Raw genomic sequence first — 24665 nt, forward strand, 5'->3', positions numbered from 1 at the left:
AAACATGCCACTATGTCATGATGTCTGTGGATCTGTATTCTGGGTACACTTCCTTTGCTGCAAGTTCTCATCCAGAAGCTGCAGACAAAGTGTTGATCATGAGTAACTTTCGTTTGAAGAATCTATTGAGGAAGGGTCAGTTTCCAAACACAAGGGGCTGATGGCAGAGGTTAGTTGCTTGAGTTTTATTGGATTTAGAGTCCCAACTCCTCACTGAACATTGATTGGGGCAAGTCCCTTGTCCCTTGACACATGGACCTTACCTACACTACAACTTAGATGCATTAACATGTCTACATTGATATGGTCATGAGAGACAACTTTTTTCAACATGGAAAGCACATTAGTTTGCCTAAACATACCATAGTGTATCACTTCATTGTAAATCACTAGAGGTCATGCATAACCATACTAATCCCAAATGGAACAGTACTGGGAAGTGCAGCTATCAAAAGGTGATCAGATCGTGAGTTATTAGCCTTTATGAATGAACTGAGGTCATCATTATAGAAATGGAATGAATATAGAATATAGAATAGGATGCATTTAGACACTGTATACAAATGCTGAACTAATGTCTGTCAGCTTTCTACCATATGATGACAAAAAATGAAGTCCCTATTCAGACACCATGGACTTCCAGCCTCTGGTACTGTGAGAAATAAGTTTCACTTCATTGTAACTTCCCCAGATGTATGTATTCTGTTACATCACAGTAAAGGAAACTCAGATACATTTTCTGACCCCTTTTCTATGTATTGATTAGAAGTGACTCTAATATTACTCTAACTCCATGGTTAAGGATTGGCCAGGAATATACCAGAAAGCAGGTGGAAACAACACGAGAATCCTCTCACCAGAGTTTTGGTCTGTAGTTAGAGGTTTGCCACTTTACCAAGTGAAAGCCATAGAAGTACAGTAGAAGCAAGGCTATCTGACATTGGATATTGTTTTGACATGATAGAGTAGGATATTGATTATTTGGGTGGCTGGGTAATTATTAGTATCATGTGTCTTACATTATACTTAAACAAAAATGTACTTCAAGAGGAGCATATATTATAAATAGACCTCCTTTATGGATATTTATACATGATTTCAGATCTTTGTACCTATATTAATGCTCTATTTTAGGGTAACAAGAAAATTTAGGCTAAGATACTAAATAAACCAAAGCTAAAATTTTGAAATATCCCTAGTATGTTACTGAAATCAGTCCATAACACTGAAGTAGAATAATGCCTCTCTGCTGTGGATAATTGATTGATAAATAAAGTGCTGATGAACCAGTAGCCAGGCAGGAAGTATAGGTGGGACAAGGAGAGAGGAGACTTCTGGGAAGTGAAAGGCTGAGGAGGAGATGCTTCCAGCCACTGCCATGACAAGCAATATGTAAGATACCAGTAAGTCACGAGCCACATGGCAGGGTATAGATTTATAGAAATGGGTTAATTTAAGATATAAGAACTAGATAACAAGAAGTCTCAGCCATGGCCATACAGTTTATAAGTAATATAAGTCTCTGTGTGTTTACTTGGGTCCCAGTGGCTACAGGACTGGCAGGTGAGAGAGATTTGTCCTGACCATGGGCCAGTCAGGACCAGGAAAACTTCAACTACACCTCTTCCTGTGACTATTTGAAAATAAGTAACACTGCTGGGTGGTGGTGGCACATGCCTTTAATCCCAGCACTCAGGAGGCAGAGGCATGTGGATCTCTGTGAGTTCAAGGCCAGCCTGAGCTACCAAGTGAGTTCTAGGAAAGGCTCAAGGCTACACAGAGAAACCCTGTCTTGAAAAAAAAAAGAAAGAAAAAAAATAAGTAACAATATTTTCATTGGGCTTTAAAAATTATTCATATACCTAACCACAGGTTCAATGAAAGTCCCAACGGTGGAGTTCAAATTACATAGTCATATGGGAATACAAATTTTCTATTAACACATAAGCATATATTGATTGTATTTATAGCATTATGAACAACTAGTACTTGTTTTAGGATTAAGATCATATGCATTCAGTGTGAATTTTAAGAAGAAAAAGAGGAAGAGAAGTTAAATTTAACATAAAGAATCCAGAGTGTGGTGACACATGCATGTAATATCAGCATTTTGGAGACTGGGGTAGAAAGACTTCAGGCCAGCTAGAGCTAAACAGTAAAATTCTGTCTCAAAAATAAGGAAACAAACATGGATAAGTAGATAAACACACATTCAGAAAGGAAGGAATATAAAAAATAATAATTCGAATAATTTTTTATTAATTATTCCTCATCAAATCTTTATTGTAGAAGGAGTCTCAGGTTTGTCAGAACTTAACAGATTCAGTCCCATAGGATACAAATACCACAACATTACTTCTTTAAATGTTTGTATTTAGAAAGTGTTTCATGGGGGCTGGAGAGCTGGCTCAACAGTTAAGACTATTTGCTGTTCTGTCAGACAACCTCAGTTTGATTTTCACCACCCAAATATGGCATCTACTCTGCCTAGAGCTCGAGGGGATCTGATGCCCTCTTATGGAATCTGTGGGCACTGCACTCAAGAGGCACACACACACACACACAAATAAAAAATATTTTTTAAATGACACTTTATGAACCTTAGGAATTCTTATTTCTCCCAGTGAACATCAGTGCTTTAAAGAGAATACTTATGTAACCTACAGAAGAAAAAAGAATGAACATTTCCAAATCATTTTGGTCTTACATAAAGCTTTGATTCCAGAAATACTCTAAAGAGGGGTTCTCATTCCATAATTTAAAGCCTTCTGAAAGAGAGGAAACCCTGGTAAACAGGAACAGCTCAGACTATGCTTGGCATAGTAAGGGACTGTAAAAGTGCTCATCCATGCTCCTCTGGCACAAGGCCAGTTTCCATAAATAGGATTCATGATGCTGATGAGGTAGAGCATGTAAAGCACTTACCAGAGGCACAATAAATGTTATCTCTGAGAGAAGCTGTAGAGAGTTCAGCAACTGAAGCACAGGCTGAGTGCTGATGCAAGACACTGCTCTGCCCATCTACACAGTTGAACCAATTAATCCCTGTACTTCACTTTTCTCCCTCATAATGTGGAGTTATTAATAACTCATGAAGCTATTGTGAGTAATATGCAAATGAGTGAATTGATTCCTCCAGCCATTTAGAACTATGTGACTTCAAAAATTATGGAAAAATTTCAGGAAATAGATATAATCTTACCAATATGTTTTAGTACTTTATTACCTTCATCTAATAAATACTAATTAATTCATCTATGAATTTCAAGATACTGAACGAAAAAGCCTAAGGAGTACATACCAAAGGGAATTAAAAATGTGATTTTCATAGTAGACATATTTATTGTTTGTGGAGATGGGATATTTTTGTATGTGATAAAAGTCTTTGAAAATCATGAATAACCCTAAGATACTAAGTTTATGTGATTCTAGATGGTTGTGATGTAAATGAGAAATGTCTCTCATAGGTCCACATGTTTGAACACTTTATCCCCTATTGGCAGCAGTGTTTGGGAGAGGTTACAGAACCTTCAGGAGGTGTAGTCTTGCTGGAGGAAGTATGCCATTCTCTCTCTCTCTCTCTCTCTCTCTCTCTCTCTCTCTCTCTCTCTCTCTCTGTGTGTGTGTGTGTGTGTGTGTGTGTGTGTGTGTGTGTGTGTGGTGTATGTGTGGTGTATGTATGTCACTGGGGTATGTGTGTGTGTGTGTGTGTGTGTGAGAGAGAGAGAGAGAGAGAGAGAGAGAGAGAGAGAGAGAGAGAGAGGAAGAGAGAGAGAGAGAGAGAGAGAGAGAGAGAGAGAGAGAGAGAGAGAGAGAGGGAGAGAGAGAGAGAGAGAGAGAGAGAGAGGAGTTTTTAGCCTTGCACCACTTCTGGTTCCTTCTCTGCTTCCTGTGCATTGGTGGCCTTCTCTTCTCTGTCATTATGGACTGCCCCTCTGGAACCGTAAACTGAAATGAAACCTTTCTTCCATAAGTTGCTTTTGGTCATGGTACTTGATCACAGCAACAGAAGTACCTGATAGAGATGACTGATGTTACCTGAGGATCACCTATTTTTTTCAAAGAGACTTGCAGAAATAAATTTACATTTGTGTCATTAGTGTCAGCTCAAGCCCATTTTAGAGAGCTGTTTACCTCCGAGTGCAACCACTGCTAAACATATTTAGAGAAGAAAACTACCTGCTTCCCTTCAGCCATTTGGATAATATTTCTCCTGCTAACAAAGATGTTGCTTCAGAACATCGCAAATGTCTGGCCTTAGGGATTGAGCAGTAGAGTCAAATCCAAGTGTAGCTGTTTCCCTTCCCTTCTTCTCGCTGGCGTGCTTTTCCTTTTTGCTTATTCCCTGTGAGTTAGCACCCTTTCCTTTTCTATTTGCTGAATGTGCAACAGAACTGGCACTCCTTTGCTCCTAATTTAGTTCATGGAAGACAAAGATAAGCAGAAAGTGGTTGGTTACAGTGAGCTGTGTATTTGGTCTAGCAGGATGGACACCTTTTACTGGGTGTATTTTCTTGCACAGGAGCTGAACAGCTAACCTCCAGTTACCTTTCAGAAAACAAATCTTGTCTATTCATGACTTTAATTTTATATAAAGGGATTTTAAAAAAAAAGAGGTAAGGTTAACTAGGTAGCACTGACTAACATTGCTCCATGCCCTCTCTAGCTGAAAGATGCACATAAAAGAAAATTTCCTATCTACAAAGGTCTGTTTTTATGATGCCAAGAGAGTGAAGGTAATTAAGGAAGACTACAGAAGAGGGAAGGCCAATGTGTCCTCCAAATGCCCCCAAATTGAAAAATTTCCCCTTTGTATCCATATGTAATGACTTGTAAAAAGCTTTTGCTGTTGTTGTTTGTATGTCGTATGAGGTTCCTACTGATAAATCCCAAGGTCCTTTTCCCCTCAAAGTGAAAGCCTTCCTCTGGGAGCGAAAGAAGCTGGCAAGCTGCCTGGTATGCAACAAAGACTTCTCTCTTTGCCCCATACCAGCTCTATCAGTACATAAAATACATTTCCCCCCTCTTTTCTACCCTGTCATCCCCTGTCTTACATTCCTTTGAGTCATAGAAGCCAATGAGGATGAAATAAGTTTGTGCTTGATGTACAAAAATCACTCTCCATAGGCACAGATTTTATTTGATCTTTTATGGAAAACACAGCATGTTTATATACACAGTTATAGGACTGTGATGTCTGGCTACACAGGCTTCTTTTGACTTCATCCAGTGTCCTCACATTATTTTCCAAGAATTGATTCTGTACTTTCTCTTCTTTGGCTCAGCAGGTGGCTCGGTTTTACTTTGGGTTCTTTGGTTGACATAAGAGATAGCGGTAGTGAATTAGGAGCAGTCTAAAGAGTCGCAGCAGGGCACCAGGATTGTTCCTACCCAGAGCAGGATACATAGTTTTTGGAGCCTAGGGTTAAGCACAAATAAGCCATTCTTTGCTCATAAATGATAGAGCTGATTCATCTCAACAAGGTACACCATGGAGTGGCATGTCATATGTAGAAGATGCTGATCCTGCCTGTACCAGCCCAGAACCTGGGCACACAGATGATAAAAGGCAGTGAATGTGGCTGTTCCCAGGACAAAGAAGTTGAGTGGCTGGCCAAAGAGTTTCTCTTTCATCCTATTAACATTCCTGGCTAATTTACCAATTGAAAGCTCTATGGTAACCATGCTGCTAGTGGACAACTCTCTCTATTAGTTCCCCCTCCAGCATTCCTTCTCTATTTCCCCAATGCCCACTTATCCTAACGCCCTCCTTCCACACCCCCACTTCAGCCACATCCCTGTAGAGATTTTGACATCAAAAACATTGAAGGTTCTTGTGTCACAAATGTAAAATTAGAAAGAGCTTTAACTCGATGGAATTTTCAGATGTTGGTATTTCTTAAAGTTTAATTTTAATTGTATCAGAAAAAAAAAACATAGAAAGATCACTGGATATATGGAGATATATGAAACTAGCCATTCCTTTTATATATTTTTTACTAAAATGTGTTACTATTAGTTATTGATTTAAAAATCAAACATCAATTGGGGTTTTAAAACCTCTTTTATATTTCAAAGAACTAATCACTGAAAAATAAGAGATATTAGTGTAATATTAAAAATGAATGCTGCCAATGACAAAAACTATCCCCCCAAATACAGTTACAATTTTCAATTTAAATATACATAAAGGTAATTTTCAGTTGGCTTATGGAAATCATCCTGCTCCCTTCCAACTCTTGGCTGAGTAATAGGATGAGAAATAGTTATCACAGCCTTTTCATGAGAAATCTTCAAGTTCTTTGTCCTTCATTGACTCCATTTCCTGGTGCCTAGAACTATCGTGTTTTTTGCTTTTTGTTTTGTTGTTGTTTGTTTTTGTTTTGGGTTTTTTTTTTGTTTGCTTGTTTGTTTCCTGCACACACATGTGATTGCTTATGTGTATAAACTAGCATTGTGTTGCTTCATTGAATTGGTTTGCCACAGACTGGCTTGAGCCTTAACTTTGGCTTTAAGATATAGAAAGGTGATATGAGAAATCATAGCCTAAGTTCATACATTTGACCAAATGTTATTAAAATCATTCAGTGACCCAAGTCTATGTATTTTTGTGTCAAAAGAAAAAAATAGTTGATAAAGATTTATTATGAATTGACACCAGGCTACTCCCCCATTCTGTTTCCCTTTAGAACAATGTCAACGGTGGTTATCACTACCTAATTTTCAATGAGATCTTTAAGAGGTTACATATGAATTCAGGATGAAAGAATTCTGTGATTGAATAGTAATATCTTGGAAGGCCAGACAATAGGAAAAACACCTCCCTCGGGGTGTACTTCATCCCTTCAGTTTTCATATGAATAAACTGGGCTTCAGAGTTAAAAGCATTTATTATATGTCACACTGTGTCAAAATTATGATTTATATCCCATTTTTAACTATGGTGGCCTAACAAAATACTACATACAGGGTGAATTACCCAACTGCAAATGATTTTTTCCTTGATCTGAAGAGATTTCATTATCAGAGGATGGTTTGCTTAAATTGATCTCTTCCTCGATTGTAATGCCAACTTCTTTCTCTGGGTCCTCCGATGGGCCACTTTTTCTGAAGGCATTCATCTTGTGAAAAGGACCTCAGCCTCAGCCTCATCTAAAATTCATCTAAATTTCTTTCCTAAAGCCCCAATCCAATTGTGTATTTATAAGAATTTTGGAGGATCTCAACATTTGATCCCTAACTCTAGACACCTGCATACTCTATACTATGATGTCTCTTTTGCCATTATATGACTCTTGTTCTCTTTATATTGAGACTGCCTTGATTTTCATATTTTCATGCTTAGAGAAAAACAAGCCTCAGGAAATACACATGGTTGAGTTTATGTGTCAGTTTATATACACTGAATCACAGAGTGATCAAACTCTGAATGCGTTTATGACATGGGTTCCCTCCAAATGAGAGTTTAAGCCAAGTTTAAGAATCCCAGAAATTCTCAATCATCTCTACTATGAGAAGAAACTGTTAAGCTATAAGAGAAAGGAGAATGCCACAAGCAATCTACCTCTGAGAGCGCAGCTGAGGGAGAAGTGTCATGACCTACTTGTAAAATATCCTCTAGACTGGCCATAAGTCAAGTCTACCCTGCTCTCCTTGATACTTGATTCTCTGTCCAGGGACTTCCTGCTCTGCAATACCTCATTGTCTGGGCTGAGTCTTGCCAATATAATTTATTACCCAGGTGGTAGGCACTTGTTACCAAATGGAAAATCCATCACTCATCATTTTGCTGTCCTTTCCGATATCATTGTCTTCAGATCTGTTTCCTCCACTTCATTAGGTTTAGTCTTCTCAGAGCACGTTCCTCATATGTACTTTCAGAGTGAGGCAAGGAAGTCACCACATGTGACATAATAAGAAATACATTTTTTTTTTTTATTTTCTGCTCCAGGTTCTAATAGAGAGTTCCTAAAACTTGTGTAGTTTCCTGATAGCTAGAGAGGCTGAGAGTATCTTTTGTTCAATATTTGGTTTGGGGGTCTAGTTCCTAAAATGGAGTATTTAAATACTTTGTGATTTGTTGGAGGTCATTAGAGTGTCTTTTATTTTAATGAAGAACCTTTTAGTGGGTACCCAAACAGCTTCCGGATGGAGAATATTCAGGAAAAACAAATCAGGACTAGAAGCTTGGGATATTCCATGTTAGGTCACATAGTCTGTAGAGGGTAGAGGGGATAGAAATAATTCCAAAATAATTTTCAGTTATGTGCACAGCTCTTTTCAAGTTGCGTGAAGGTTGTGGGAACCTCTAGTTTGTAGCCATGTAGAACTGAACCATAGATGTCCTGGACACCCAATGGTTAGTAGTCTCTGCTGTGCAGATTAGCCTAGTGGGACTCAGCTATTTGCCTACAGGAATTCTAGGCAATATCAGAGATGAAGCTATACAACATTCAAGTGGCAAGTGCCGAAACATGAGAATTGTTCAGTGTGTAAAACAAAATACAGTTAATACTAGAAGTGAGTGAATAGAGAAGCAAGTTTTAAACTATGACTTGGTTTGTGGAGGAAGAAATAACCATTATATAGTAAGTAATCCCAGCAGACAGGGAGAACATCACTTTGATTTTCACTCTATTGGATGCTTCCTAGCAATATTGGCATCTGCATTTCAAGTAACTTTTCTAACCACCACCTCCTTTAGACCCTTTTATGTCAATCTCCCATTGATCTGCTTTACAACCCATTCAGAAACACTAATTTTCTCATATAAAAACTCATATAACAGTCCATTTTGTTCCAGACAGATAATTCTTTATCCCAAGCTGTACCAAAACTCAAAATGTAACACTCTACCTTTCTTGGCCTGGCAGGTGCTATGGTAACAGATATGCATGGCCATGCCTTGCTCATTGTCTAAAATCTTAACATGAACAAAAGGTCTTTCTTGACTTTTTAAACTAAGAGTGCCAACAGTTGTCCACCAAACTATGTCTGCTTTACCCAACTACCTCATTCTTTCCTTTCTCTGCATCTGATTTTACACCTCCTACAACTTCTTCCTTAACCACATCTTCAGGCAAATAAATATCTTCTGTCCAGAAAAGTTTCTCTGTCTAACATCATGACTGTAGAATCCTAGGGCCTGAATGACTGGAAGGCCACCATTCAAAGTACTTGGCATCAAATACACCTTATTTGCTTCAGATATGTAATGGGTATTATGCCCATTCACCTGCATTTCTAATAGACAGAACTCAGAAATACCTTCAGAAGAAATTCTGCTGTGACTGAAGTTATGAAAGTATTTATATTTTATCAAAAAAGAAGGAGTAGATCTGGGAGAAAGGGGAAGTGACAGGGGGATGGGGAAAGTGGAGGAAGGGAAAACTGTGGACAGGATGTAATATATGACAATAAGATAAATATGAAAACAATTATACATCTATGAACAAAAATATTTTAAAAATACATATATAGCATTAACATTAGGAACCAACTATACACACATACACACACACACACACACACACACACACACACACATCTTCATATAGTTGTATCCTTCTTCAAAATGGGCATACATTTTGAGGAAAAGTTCATTAGATAACTTTGCTATTGTGGAAAGACAGACATTATACTTGCACAAACCCAGGACAGTTATCAGTTATTTACTTAACATGCCTCTGGACACAATTAAGAGACATGATGAACACAGGAGAGCTGAAGTAGCTGCATTTGAAACTTGATACCCTGTTTTTCAATTTGTTTTTTAATATGTGGAAGGAGTAATTTTCTAATACAATGATTTTTAATGTACATTATGGTAAATGCATTAACCAGAAACATAGTTCTTTATTAAGATTATCAACTATTACAAACTGTATATAACTGTATGCTCTGTAATTTCCTATGACACTCATGCAGTAGGTATGTTTATGACAGTATTGTACAAGCATGAATATTGAATTGCACTGAGTTAAGGTAAAGCATTTTAGCTCCATTTTAATCTTGGAGGACGTTTTCATGTATCTGTCACACTGTTTAAATTTTAGGTAGCATGTGACTTGTATACATTGTGTGCATATGAATAAACACATACATGGAATATATAGACACTTCATACAATGAAAAATTCATAACAAATACAAAAGTAAGGCAACTATTTTTCTGCTAAATATTCAGCAATATAAAATTACTCTATCTTAAATGAATCATTATTGCTTTCTAAATTTAGCACGTCACATGATTAAACTTCTGTTGTGTAAGCAACTCACAAGTAGATCCAAGTGGCTAAATATATAAAGTTCTAGGACCAAGGTCACAAAATGTCTAAGTAAGCATAGCTTGCTCCCTCACACTCTTTAGCAGCTTTGTGGGTGGTGTCTATATGAATTTGCCCAAAGTTGCTGAATTGGCTTAATGAAATGCTATTGCTACTTTCTGACCATTTTGAGTTATTAAAGCCCCATAATTGCTAGATGTGGAACAAGGATGACTGGACTGCTACTCACATCACCAGTGAGGCTACCTGGAAAACGGGACTCCAAAAAAAGACACAGAGAAATGGACGAGATCTGCATGAACAGCCTGGTCATGAGTGGGAACAATGAAGGGCAACAGTCGAGGGAAAGAGAGTGGGAGATCCTAACTGGATCAAGAAAAGAGAGGGAGAACAAGGAATAGGAGACCATGGTAAATGAAGACCACATGAGAAGGTGAGAAGGGGAGGAAGCAGAGAGCTAGGGAGGCCCACGGAGATCCACAAAGATACCCCCGCAAAAGACTGCTGGCAATGGTCCCGAGACGGCAGGAACTGACCTACTCTGGTGATGGGATGGCCAGACACCCAGATAGTGGTGCCATAAACCCCATCCAAGGACTGAGGAATCTGAATGCAGACATCCACGGCTGGGCCCCTGGTGGAGCACTGGGAGTCTAATTAGTGAGAAAGAAGAGGGTTTATATGAGCGAGAATTGTTGAAGCCAAGGTTGGATAAAGCACCGGGACAAATAACCAAATGAATGGAAGCACAGGATCTATGAACCAAAGGCTGAGGGGCCCCCAACTGGATCAGGCCCCCTGAACGGGTGAGACAGTCATTTGGCTTGATCTGTTTGGGAGGCAGCTGTGCATTAGTGCCAGGTCCTGGGCTCGTTGCATGAGTTGGCTGTTTGAATCCTGGGACTTATGCAGGGACACTTGGCTCGGTCTGGGAGGGGGGAATGGACCTGCCTGGACTGAGTCTACCAGGTCAACCCCGGTCCTCGGGGGAGACCTTGATCTGGAGGAGGTGGGAATGGGGGGTGGGCTGGGGGGAGGGGTGGGCGAGAGGGAGAGAACAGGGGAATCTGTGGCTATTATGTTGAACTGAATGGTGTTGTAAAATAATAATAATAAAAAAAAATTTTAAAAAGCCCCATAATTGGTCACAAGTAACAAGAAGGCCTATTAATTGCAAGTAAGGACAACTGGCCATCTTTGTAACTGACTCTGCTGTGTTAAAATTTAGAATGAATGAGAGTTCAGAGTTTACCATGTAATGAATCAAGCTCATGAGGCAGTCTGGACCAATCAGCATGGGCCTAGTAGAAGCAATACATCTCAGTAGAAATAATACGGAGTCTCAGAGCAAAACTAAGATTTTGAAGGTTCAGCTCCACACCATGTAGCTATATGATTTTCTGTACATAATTTCACTTGTTTGTATCCATGTGGGTCAAATGGTTTAAAAATGAGATAATGGATGTGGTACTGTAGGGTTGGTGCTAGGACAGATTCAAATGAGTTGGACTTGCTGATATAGTCCATAACACGTAGCAAAGAATCACTCTATGCTCTTGAATATTGTTCTAGTGATCACTGACATAGTATGGCTGACATATTATCAATCCAATTTTCTTCCTAGGCCTTTATTTTCCCATGGGCTTTATGGCTTAATTTATAAATATGATATATTCCAATGCAGCTTCATCTGTTATATGAAGAACAATATATTACTTGTGCCAACAACCCTAATCTTATTTCCATATGAAGCAATTCCATCTGAAAATGCCAATTTTCATCAAGTATTTTCCTCCCAATCCACTCATTTTAAGGAGTTAAACATCAGTACCCAATAAATAACAATAATCATAATTCGAAAGTTCAGAGAAATTTTAAATCATTACTCACAATAAGACATGAAACCTTTCCCTTGCCATAGTAAGGCTCTCCTGCAATTATCCATTAAAAGGAAAAAAAATAGCGAGGGCTTCAAAACCACGCACACTAACATTATTTAGACAACATGCCAGTTCCCTCTTCACCAAGCCACTTTCAGTCCATGTTGTAGAAAGTGTGCTGCCCCTCACAATTCTGATCACCTCTCTAATTCTCACAAATCCAGTAGGAAGTATAAAGAAGAGAAAAAATAAAGTCCAAAGCACTATTTACCAGTGTAGTTCAGTAAGTCCTTGGTGACCATTACTCCTAAACTAGTTGAAAGTAGAGTCCATACAAGCATCCTTTAAACCTTACTCATATTTATAGGACGATGAAAGGACCATCATGTTCTGGCATCACTGCATCTCAGAAGCAGATTCTCTGGATTTGCAGATTGGTTTTTCTTAGCAAACTCAGAGTTGTTTAATCTTTATGGTAAATGCTATATAAGCTATTTTGGATGTCTCTACATATATTGGAAAAATAATGTATTGATTTTTATCACTTACTATAATTCATGGCTAATATGATCATGGTTTTGCTTTTCTCTTCATTTGCCAGAGTAGTTTCATTCATTTCAAGATTAGCCAATGTCTCTTTTAATCAACCTTTGTCTGATGACCACCCTTTGTTCCTTATAAGCATTTTTAATCTTTGCCAATAAAATTCAGTGCTTTATAAATTTCTGTGATTCATATATAAAAGAAACAATTTATCACTTATTTCTTAACTCTAGAAATGATTTTCACCTTGTTGGGGGAGCAATACTAAATCCATTATAAAAATGTCTGCTTTATTCCTTTTTTTTCACTATCTGGAAGGGAAGGTTAGTCACATTTATTGTCTGAATTTTTGAATCATTAGCATCTTAGGTCTTGCCAAAGATATCCAGATGTTCCCAGGACTAGCCTATTAAAGACAGTTAAGTACTCTCTGTCTCTCTCTGTCTCTCTCTGTTTCTCCAGAGTCTAGACCCAAGTCCCTTCTCTTAGGTCCCTTGGCACAATCATCTCTTCTCCTCACAGATATTGTTTCCTGAAGACTACAAATAGTGCCTTCATTCGAGTTCTGAGATAGATCAAACTTCCTTTTCCTTACATAGCTCTTTGTACATATGATGCATATAAGTTCTTGTCTGATTTTCTCCAAACCCTGTAAATATTAGCAAACGGGAGTTTCCTGGAAAAGTCTTGTTGGAAGGTCTGTGTCTTTGGAGCTGTAACAAACTATCTATGCAATAGTAGCCCTCTTTCAGTCTGTGGGCCCCTTAGCACATGAGTAAGCCAAAACACTTCTGTATCACTAAACATCTGTTGTGCAGTTGGTTTTGTTCATACATAGTAGATAGTCTTGAGAAATATTTATTAGAGTATAGTGGAACATTGCAACCCTGCCCCAAGACCTTTCAAAATAATAAGAGAAAGCTTGATTTCAGCAGTCAGAATGTTAAAGTTCACAAGTTGATAGTGACATTGGGCAAATCAACTGTTTTACATTATTCTGTGTAAAATGTGATTATGTGTCTTGTTAATGGGTTTGCAGTAATAATTAATGCATATAATGCTCTAAAGAATTAGAGGTGACCCTCCCTTGTGACTTCCTGACACTAATAGCCAGTTCCAGAGTTATGTTCACAGAATCCCACAAAACTATGATTTTGTTGCCTGTTGTGTTTACAGCAAAGCTATGGTTACTCATGATGCAGTTAATGAATGCATGCTGTGGTTAAAATGAGATGATGCTTGTAAATTAGCCAATGGAGAAGCCAGAGAGCAGATCTTAGGGGAGTGGCTCATGTGGATCTTTCAAGTCGTCAGTTGTTTGCTCCTTTAGGCTTTAGCAGACGATGTTTCTTTCTCCAGTCAAATATATGTGACAACAACAGGGACATTCACATGATGCTTAATCAGGTTTTACTGGAGCTTAGCCATATAGACAGCTATGTGACTGTCCTGAGCCTCTTGTCTCCAGTGGTCTGACAGATACCAGGGGTCCCAGGCTTCACTTTATCTCCCATATCTTAAATCACATAGTTAAATCACCCAGTCCTACCAAGCACCACTCTGAATCACATTCCTGGCATAGAATATGTAGCTTATCGCTCAAGAACTCCAGACAAAGCCATAGTCTTTTTGGGTAAGTAGGGCATTTTCATGTTCCAGAAATTGTCTCTCTGGTAAAACAAAAGACATTTGTAGCTAGAGTTTTCCTGCCTTGCCCACAGTCAGGACAAATCTTTGTCACCCGCCAGTCCCACAGCCACTCAGACCCAACCAAGTAAACACAGAGACTTATATTGCATACAAACTGTATGGCCGTGGCAGGCTTCTTGCTAACTGTTCTTATAGCTTAAATTAATCCATTTCCATAAATCTATGCCTTGCCACGTGGCTGGTGGCTTACCGGCATCTTCACATGCTGCTGGTCATGGCGGCTGCTGCAGTGTCTCTCCGCCTCAGCCTTCCGCTTCCCAGAATTCTCCTCTCTCCTTGTCCCACCTACTTCCTGCCTGGCCACTGGCCAATCAGTGTTTTATTTATTGACCAATCAGAGCAATTTGACATACAGACCATCCCACAGCAGACATTTTCTTGGGTAAGGTCAATCTTTTACTCAGCAAGTACTTAGAATACATTTCAACTCATTAAATAAACAATCAGCTTTAGTATTATTATTGATTCAAAAAAGTAATTCATTTAAGAATGAGTGGATCATTGGAGGAAAATCTGTCTTGCCTGAGGAATACGATTAAAATACGATCAACCTCATAATCTTTTTACTTTTGTTTTCTGTGTCAGCACAGATACCAACAGGCTATAATGGTTTTGTACTCATCATGATAACAAAGGGTAACAGATTGAACCCTCAGCCTTTGCTTTTAGCTCTACTTTATTCTGTGTCCCAGTTCACCCTTTAAAGGAACTTGGGTGTCCACAAACATTTTCAGGTACACATTCATATTCGACCCCTAGGACTACTTTGACAAGTGGTTGATCTCATTCATTATGCATAAGATCTTAGTATTCTAACCTTTTGTATAATTGTATTTCCAACTTCTGTGGGGCTGCATCACAGTTATTTTCTATATGCTGATGGAACTCTATACCAGATAATTTAGCATTTAGGAATACTTTTTTCCCCTTATGAGCCAAAGCAGCTCCTCTTACAAAACTTAACTGCAGCTAATTATCCCCCCCAACCTAACCTTGGCACTCCAATCAGAATAAGGTGCTTTCTTTCCCATGAAACAAAAAGACCTAGAGAAAGATTGGCTGCTTAATGCACCATCTCATTATTAGTGATGCAAAACTCCAGGCTAATTTGCCAGTCCTTAAGAAAATAGCTCCTTTAAATTGGTGACTCAATCAGAAAGAATTTGTTTTCAAGATGGGCATTGCTTAACTACATTTGGCATTTGCTTAAGCTAAACATTCATCCAGAGACCATGAGCCTTCTTTATTTCTTTAGTGTGATACCCTCTAAAGAAATAGCTTAGACTATTTGTCCCTGTGCTTTATCCAACCTTGGTCTCAACAATTGGACTCCCGGAGCTCCACCCGGGGCCTAGCCGTGGATCTCTGCATCCATTTCCCTCAGTCATTGGATGGGGTTTCTAGCACGACAATTAGGGTGTTTGGCCATCCCATCACCAGAGTAGGTCAGTTCTGGCTGTCTCTCAACCATTACCAGCAGTCTATTGTGGGGGTATCTTTGTGGATTTCTGTGGGTCTCTCTAGCACTTTGCTTCTTCCTATTCTCATGTGGACTTCATTTACCATGGTCTCCTATTCCTTGTTCTCCCTCTCTGTTCTTGATCCAACTGGGATCTCCCACTCCCCCAAGCTCTCTTTCCCTCGCCCCTCACCCTTCATTACCTCCATTCATGTCCAGGCTGTTCATGTAGATCTCAGCCATTTCTCCATCATTGGGCGATCCCCGTGTCTTTCTTGGGGTCCTGTTTTCCAGGAAGCCTCCCTGGTGTTGTGAGGAGGAGTCCAGTCATTTTTGTTTCACATCTAGTATCCTCCTATGAGTGAGTACACACCATGTTTGTCTTTCTGAGTCTGGGTTACCTCACTCAGGGTGATTTTTTCTAGATCCATCCATTTGCCTGCAAACCTCATGATGTCATTGTTTTTCTCTGCTGAGTAGTATTCCATTGTGTATATGTACCACATTTTATTTATCCATTCTTCACTTGAAGGGCATCTAGGTTTTTTTCCAGGTTCTGGCTATTACAAATATAGCCAAACGTATAGAAACACATGAACTATGAACCAATGCTGAGGAGCCCCCAACTGGATCAGGCCCTCTGAATAGGTGAGACAGTTGATTGGCTTGATCTGTTTGGGAGGCATTCAGGCAGTGGGACGGGGTCCTGTGCTCAGTGCATCAATTGGCTGTTTGAAACTTGGGGCTTATGCAGGGACACTTGGCTCAGCCTGGGAGGAGGGGACTGGACCTGCCTGGACTGAGTCTGCCAGGTTGATCTCAATCCTCAGGGGAGTCTTTGCCCTGGAGGAGATGGGAATGGGGGGTGGGCTGGGGGAAAGGAGAGTGGGGCAGGAGGGGGGAGAACAAGGGAATCCGTGGCTGATAAGTAGAATTAAAGTATATTGTAAAATAAAATAAAATTAAATTAAAAAAAAAGAAATAGCTTAGAAAACACACAGCAGAAAGCATTGTGTGGAGGCTGTGTGTTTTTGTTAGTGGTAAGGGCTCCAAACTTGGGTGCCTGGGTGACTCTAGAGATGGCTTTTTCATGACCTCAGCCAACTACTCTACTAAAAAGGAAACAGTAGTAATATTGTTCTTTATTTTTCAGATCTATGACAAGGACAGATATGTGCGGGTTTGTTTACTGATCTTTGCTGTATATTCTGTTTCTAAACATGACTGCCAATGAAGAGGTACACATTAAATACTTACTGAAAGAATATAATGGTGACGTGAGAGCTGACAGAGTTGCAAAATCCTAGACCAAGTCCTGGCATATTGTAAGTCCCTAGAAAGTTTCTACTCAAAAGAAAAATCAACTAAATAAAAAAACAAAGTACATTCTGCATAAAAGAGTTGAAGATAAGTATGTAAGAAATAAATTAAGTAAAAGAATAATATTTAAAATCTGACATTTGTAATATTCATTATTATTGATTCACAAAATGAACATCCAGAAATCATTATATAATACTAACATATGTCCCAAACATTGAGAGATAAACCAAGATAAGCTAAAATTATATCTTGCCAACCTGGGGTAGGAAGCAGGTCAGGCACCCCTATGTCTGTGGTGGCCAACACCCAAGGGAGGGAAACCTGTAGGAAGTGAACAGAACAGATGTTCAGATCATCAACTATTAATTCTGTGCCATTTGTGGATCTGTCAGCTTCTCTGAAACCCTTGAGGGACAAAAGCCTTTTCTCTGACACAAGAGACAATTCTGAGATTCTCCTCTTCACTGCCTGAGAGAGTCTCAGCTAGTTGTTTCAGCTTATAGACATAATTGGCCATCAGTCATTTGGGTACCATTGTTCATTGACACACAGCTCAGGATCATCTCTCAGCCATCTGAACAGCAAGGTCCTGGTTTCTGATTAATCTTTGACTGGTCATTGACTATACTGAAGTAGCTTCTGGTTAATGAGACCATTTGTGTCTAACCTCATCCATTTTCTGGATGTGCTAGGAAGAGAAGTGCCAGCGATTCTCAGCACAGCCCTGAAAACGCACTAATCAATCAGTCTTTGTGATCTGCTAGGAGTTTCATTGTTAGAGTTGTCGAAATCAAATTGTAGTGAGAAGTTATAAGTGGGCATTTTTATCCCCAAGTCAGTTATATACATTTAATGAAACCTGAGGCGCTCATACAGTAAAAAGACATAAAGAAGCAAATAGAGACAACTGGAACAATTACTTACAAGAGGTAAACACACAGCAAGGTAGTGAAATAGAACCTAGCTGGGCATGAAGTCCACATCTGATAAAGATAGGAGCTTCTTATTTCCCTAGCTGTGTGTCCAGGAACAAAGAAGATTCAGAAACTCAGGCTTATTGCTATTAAGTGAAATACTAGTAATGCCTATAGTGTTGTAGAAATTCCATTAACATTCCATATGCTATCCCAGTGCCAATGATGCATGGTGATTAAAGAGGAGTCATTATGATTCAAGAAAACCATTATTTCTTCAACTCATACAATGAAACAACAAGCATTTTCTGATAATTCACGAAGAATCTACCTAAGAGTGTTTCTACTGGGAGTGATGAAGTCAGGCTAAGGGCAGAGAGAGGGAAGCTGGGCTGTTTGCACCTGGCTTCTTGAGGCATGTATACTAGATGGCCAATGTTCCCAGGGAGAATGGGAGGCCAGGAAGTAGTGAATTTTTTTCTCCAATGAATATAAGCCTTCTCTTCACTAACATTTCCTTGGGATTATACAAATAATTAAGTTGCTTTCTTAAATTAATTCTTCAAAGTGATCCCAAAACACAAAACAAAGCAATGGTAAACATAAAACCTACATTCAAATAAATTTAAAATATATTATTATTTTCTCCTTTAAGTACAATTCCAATTTTGCTGGTGGTGGGGGACCAGATAATCAAGGAATATTCTAATAATTGGAATATAGGGACAGACTTACATCCTTCTATTAGCTTTCTCAGCTGTCCCACATTCCATATCTCCCATACAAGACAATTAAAAACATATTGAGTAGCAGCACAGTGGCCTGTGGTGTCTTCTCCAAAATTCATACTCACCTGTAAACTATATAAAGGAATCATTTAAGTAACTCTTTCTTTCTTTTTTTTTTTTTTTTTTTTTTTTTTTTTTTGCCAGTCATGTTTGGTTCTGGGTCTCTGGTTCCTGGCCCTCCAGGCTGTGTCAGAGGTGGGCTCCCTCTCATAGCATGGGTCTCAAACTGAACTTGTTATTAGTTGCCAACTCTCATAATTTCTTCCCCACTTTTGTCCCAGCATATCTTGTAGGCAAGGCAAATTCTAGGTCAGAAGTTACATGGGTGCTTTGGAGTCCCAATCCCTCCACTGAAAGTCTTGCCTGGTTACAAGAGAGGGCCAGTTCAAGCTTCGTATGTCCCATTGGGAGGATTCAATGGATGGAACCAGAAAACAATTATATCCTAAGTGAGGTAACCAGACCAAGAAAGATAAACACGATATACATTCTCCTAGAGGTGGATATTAGGCATAAAGTAAAGGATAACCATGATACAATCCACAGACCAAAAGAAGCTAAGTAACTAGGAAGGCTCAAGCTGGAAGATATGTATCTATGAGGGTGACCCAGCATGTTTTTTTCCATTTATTTATTTATTTGTTTGTTTAATCCAGGCTGGCGTTTCTAAAGTTTCCCTTCCCTCCTCTCCTCTCAGTCCCTCCCCCAACCTCCTCTATTCCCACCCCTAAACACTCCGCCTCCATTTCTGTTTAGAAAAGGGCAGGTAGGTATCCCATGAATATCAACAAATCATGGAGTATCAAGTTGCAGTAAGACTAAGCATCTCCCTATGTATTAAGGCTGGTCAAGGTGACCCAGTATGAGGAGTAGGGTCCCAAAAGTCTGTAAAAGCGTCAGAGAAAGGGCCTGTTTCCACTGTTAGGGTTCAGTCGGACCCCAGCAGCAGCGCGGCGGCTCAGTTCTTCCGTAGCTCTCCCAGTCTCCTTTCGCTTCCGGAAACATGACCTCTTGTGTGGCTGTCTCTGATGGCGTCATCAAGGTGTTCAATGACATGAAAGCACGCAAGTCTTCAACGCCAGAAGAAGTGGAGAAACGTAAGAAGCCAGTGCTCTTCTGCCTGAGTGAGGACAAGAAGAACATCATCCTGGAGGAGGGCAAGGAGATTCTGGTAGGAGATGTGGGGCAGACTGTGGACGACCCCTATACCACTTTTGTCAAGATGCTGCCAGACAAGGACTGCCGCTATACTCTCTATGATGCAACCTATGAGACAAGGAGAGCAAGAAGGAGGACCTGGTGTTCATCTTCTGGGCTCCTGAGAGTGCACCCCTTAAGAGCAAAATGATCTATGCCAGCTCCAAGGATGCCATCAAGAAGAAGCTGACAGGAATCAAGCATGAATTGCAAGCCAACTGCAAGGAGGAGGTCAAGGACCGCTGCACCCTGGCAGAAAAACTAGGTGACAGCGCTGTCATCTCTCTGGAGGGCAAGGCAAGCTTTTGTGAGCCGCCTCCAGCCCCCTGCCTGGAGCATCTAGCAGCTCCAGACCTGCTCATGGGTGTTGCAGGCTGCCCCTTTCCTGCCAGACCGGAGGGGCTGGGCGGATCCCAGCAGGGGGAGGGTAAACCCTTCAACCCAGTTGCCAAATGTCCTCTCCACCCCCTGGACCGTCCTCCTCCCTCCATCCTGATGGTTCTGGCCTTCCCAAACTGCTTTTATCTTCTGATTCCTCTTGGGTTGAAGCAGACCAAGTCCCTTCCCAGGCACAAAGTTTGGGGGGAGCCTGCTGTTTTTTTTTGTTTTTTTTTTTTTTTTTTTTTTTTTAACGACACCCTCTACTCCTCATCTCTCCCAATCCCATGCTGCCAACTTTTAACCACAATAGTGACTTTGTGCTTGTCTGTTTAGTTCTGTGTGTAAATGAAATGTGGAAATGACCCTCCCTGTGACCCTCCCTGCGCCAGCTGGTTGCCTCCTCTTCCCCTTTTTCTCTTCCACTCATGAAACCAGGACCAAGAAGGGACCTTCAATTAAAAAAAAAAAAAAAAAAAAAGAGAGAGGAGACAGCTGTACCTAGTAAGGACTGTGCCAAGATTGAGTCTTACAGTACAGGTGGCATTTTGTGGATGGGCCACCTGTTAAATTTCTGAAGCAGCCATAGAAATGGTAAGGTCAAGATAAAAGTAAATCCAAAGGATTGTGGCACTTTGTGCTCTGACAGAAATTAAGGACAAAATAGCATTGTCCTGACTCTGAATTTTCTCTTATGGCAAAAAACAAACAAACAATAAAATCGTTCTCCAATTGGAAGTTTAAAGGCAGGTGGATTTTTGTTGTTGTTGATTTTGACAAAGTCCTGCTGTTTGCTCAGGCTGACCTCAAACTTACAGCACTCTTGCCTAGGCTGCCCAGTTCTCAAGGTTACAAATGTGTACCAACATGTCTAGCTTACCAAGCTTTGGATTTAGAATTTGTTAAATTACATTTATTCGTGTTTGCAGCAAGTTGGCGGATGGGGTACACATGTACTGTGCAGACCTTGTGGTCAGAGAACAACTATCTCCCATCTTCCCTCAGCATGTGGTTCATGGAAGCCTTGTATTTAGACTTCTCAAATGCTTTTCTTCTCTCTCTCTCTCTCCATTCCCTTTGTGTGTGTTCGTGTGTGTCTGTGTGTGTGTGTCTGTGTGTGTGTGTGTGTGTGTGTGCAGTTTGCATCTGTATACATGTATGCACCCATTCTGTGCACGTGCAAGTAGAGGCTAGAGGATGGTATAGGATGTTCTCTTCTTTTATTCTCCATCTTACAATATTAAGGCAGAGTCTGTCACTGAACCTGGAGTTATTTACCTTAATAAGAGCAGTGTATCAGTGGGTACACTGCTCAGGAATATGACTTACCCTTCCACTGAAACCTCTGAATATCAGTGTGTCCTCTGGGAGCGGTGGGGCCAGGAGGCCCTGCTCCATCCATGGTAGAATGCTGCTGATTGGCCTAATCTTGTGCAATTAGCAGCACACAGTGGCTTCTGTGACATCATAGGTGACATACATGGTTAAAGTCATTTTGGTTATCTCCACACAACAGTGTCCTGTCCAGTCTTTGCTTAACTGGAATTCACTACTTTAATTTTGAAACTAGGCCTTACAACTATCCCACACTGGCCTCCAACGTATTCCTTTCCTGCTTATGCCTCAGTCATGCCAGGGTTAAAGGAGTTCTGAGTTCTCTCCCATATGGCATTTTCATTTATTTTCCTTACTTTTCTGAGTCCATTCACTCTGAATTCTTCATGCTTAAGGTAGTTAATACCATGACTTCAAATGTTATTTTAACTGGTTTAAGTTCTTTACTAAGTAGGAAAAAAAACATTTTAATCATAGAGTCCTGGTAAGATAGAAATCAAATAGCAGAAGCCACATCAGTAGCTATGGTACTGAGCATCCTGTCAGAAACATCGCTGTCACTGCTGTCTTCCAAGTATCAGTGTGGGTCATCTGCAGTGTAAAGTAGGCTGCAACTTTCCTCCATTGCTTTAGACAGAAGTTACACTCATTATCAAAGCACCCCCCCACTTGAATCCCCCTATATATAGCAATTCACCTTCTAGAAATTCGTGCTGAGAAATGATTCTCAATGTGGAAGAAACATGACTTTTGCTGCCTATATTACAGAAGAAAATCACGAGCATGTAGATACATCACACACAATGAATTATGCTTAACGTTTGAAAAACAAGTCGTTTAAAGTTAAATCTTACAGTATCAATTCATAGCAGAGAATATATTTGATTTGCCTTGTTTTCTAAAAAACACTACTGATGGAAGCTTGAAAGAGGCCTAAGAATAAAGGGCAGTACTTGACATATGCTTAGCATCGGGGATGTTGAATGTCCAATGCCCAACACCAATTATTTACATTTAATTTTGGGGAAAAATGCATAAATTAAAAGATATTATTTTCTGATAGCTATTTTTCAATGGTAGAGTTGAGTACTTTTAATTTATAATTCTGAATTTTGTAAATATCCCATGTTGAACATTTATAATTTTTGTAATGGCTAGGAATAAGAGTCTCAATATTATAATGTCTTGTTTGTATAAATGGAACATGTGTTTACCAGTGAGTACTGCCAGGTATTCCCCATGTTTTATTTTTTCTGTGATGAAGAACATTGGAACAAATGGCTATGTATTGGAAAGAAAAGTGAAGCATAGGAAGGAAGGAGAAGAGAAAGCCTGATGTACTTTTACCCTTGTAACATCCAGGGGAAAGTGTTTGTGTTCAAATACTGAAATGAAAAACCTAGAAACAACAATAGCAGCTGCGAATCAGAACTGCTGGAACCTTGAAGGAATAGACAGACATTTCCAAGGTCTTCTCCCACCCAGGGAACTGTCTTCCTGCTCATCAGAGAAATATGAAGATCTTTTGTTGATTATGAGTCTGGAAAAAAATTAAACTTCAGTTCTGTAAACTATTCCCGTCATCTAATGTTTATACTGGGGAGAAAACAATATAGCATAATGAATCAGAGGATGCTACTTCATTTTCTTATTTCATATTCGAATTCAGTCTAGTATAATTATGGTGTTTATGAAGTTTAAAGTGATGTATGCAGCCAGAGGGAAATAGAGAGAACGCCTGCTCTGTTATGTCAGTATGCAGCCCATTTCCTCATATGAAGATAATCTTTAAGCGTTTAATATATGAGTTTTTAATCAACCAATGATTATCATTTGTAAACTCAAAATATCTCTATGATGAATTAGGAAAAAATAGAGCTATTTTTAAATTCATAAAATTTAAATTCAAACAAGGATGGCTGTAGCAGAAACCTTTCACACTTAGAGCCAGATAGAAACACAACAGGAACCCAAAAAAAAAAAAAAAAAAAAAAAAAAAAAAAAAAAAAAAAAACCTCACTCAGCCAGTCTGTGAGGGAAGAACTCAGAAAGAAAAGAAACAGGAAATTATAAGTGAGCCGATCTGCCCTTGGCTGTAGGCAAAATCCCTGAGAGAGTACTAAGGGATGAGGTTACCAAACACTCAGAAAGATAGAAGCTGATAAAACTTAATCAGGTTAGTTTCACAAAAGGCAAAGCTTTTCTGACAAATTTGGTGGCATTTTTGCCTGGCACAGAGGGCATAGAAAGGAAGACTGTGCATAGATTGAGAGAGATTGCAGCTACAGAGGCAGGAAGCTTGGATGACAACCATGGGAATGAGATGCAGCCAGAGCTCACCACAGGAGGCCACGTGGGTGACACATAACTTCAAATCACTGATTTCATTAAGACGTTTGTGCCAGCCCTAAGCACCAAGAAGCAGGGTGGATGAAATGGCATCCTTAGCTGAGGGCCATGTTACAAAATTACATGTCTATTATCTTCAAACTCTGCACATTTGTGGTACATATCTGTACTTGCTATTTGGAGTTTAATATTTTCTGAGTTATTTATTCATTTTTTTCCTAAATGTAATCTTTTCCATTTGTTGTTGGTGTATGCATTGGAGTCAGTGACATTTCACAGAGACACACTCTTATCTCCCAGAGAAACCTATGGGCCATGGTAATATTTGGATGATAATAATGGGTTTTGTAGGGTGTTGTAGCGTCTTTAGTCTGGGACATTTTAGGAAAGTGCTTTTAGGTTCTTAGTATACTTGACAGCCTGCTGTTATTTTTCAAAGGTTAATGTTGAAATGCTCTAAAATTGGGCAAGTAATAGGGTCAAAGACCCAGAAGTTCAAAAGAT

At 39.5% G+C, this 24665-nt stretch overlaps 1 protein-coding gene and 1 pseudogene across 6 annotated transcripts in view; both read left to right on the forward strand.

Annotated features, from left to right (window-relative positions):
- Nucleotides 1–24665, forward strand: part of Cntn6 (contactin 6) — a 346717-nt gene that overhangs the window by 95222 nt on the left and 226830 nt on the right. The window lies entirely within an intron of this gene.
- Nucleotides 19906–21217, forward strand: LOC102914077 (cofilin-1 pseudogene; annotated as a pseudogene).

The sequence above is a fragment of the Peromyscus maniculatus genome, chromosome 3 (genome assembly GCF_049852395.1).
Source record: "Peromyscus maniculatus bairdii isolate BWxNUB_F1_BW_parent chromosome 3, HU_Pman_BW_mat_3.1, whole genome shotgun sequence".
In the NCBI taxonomy this organism is placed as follows: Eukaryota; Metazoa; Chordata; class Mammalia; order Rodentia; family Cricetidae; genus Peromyscus; species Peromyscus maniculatus.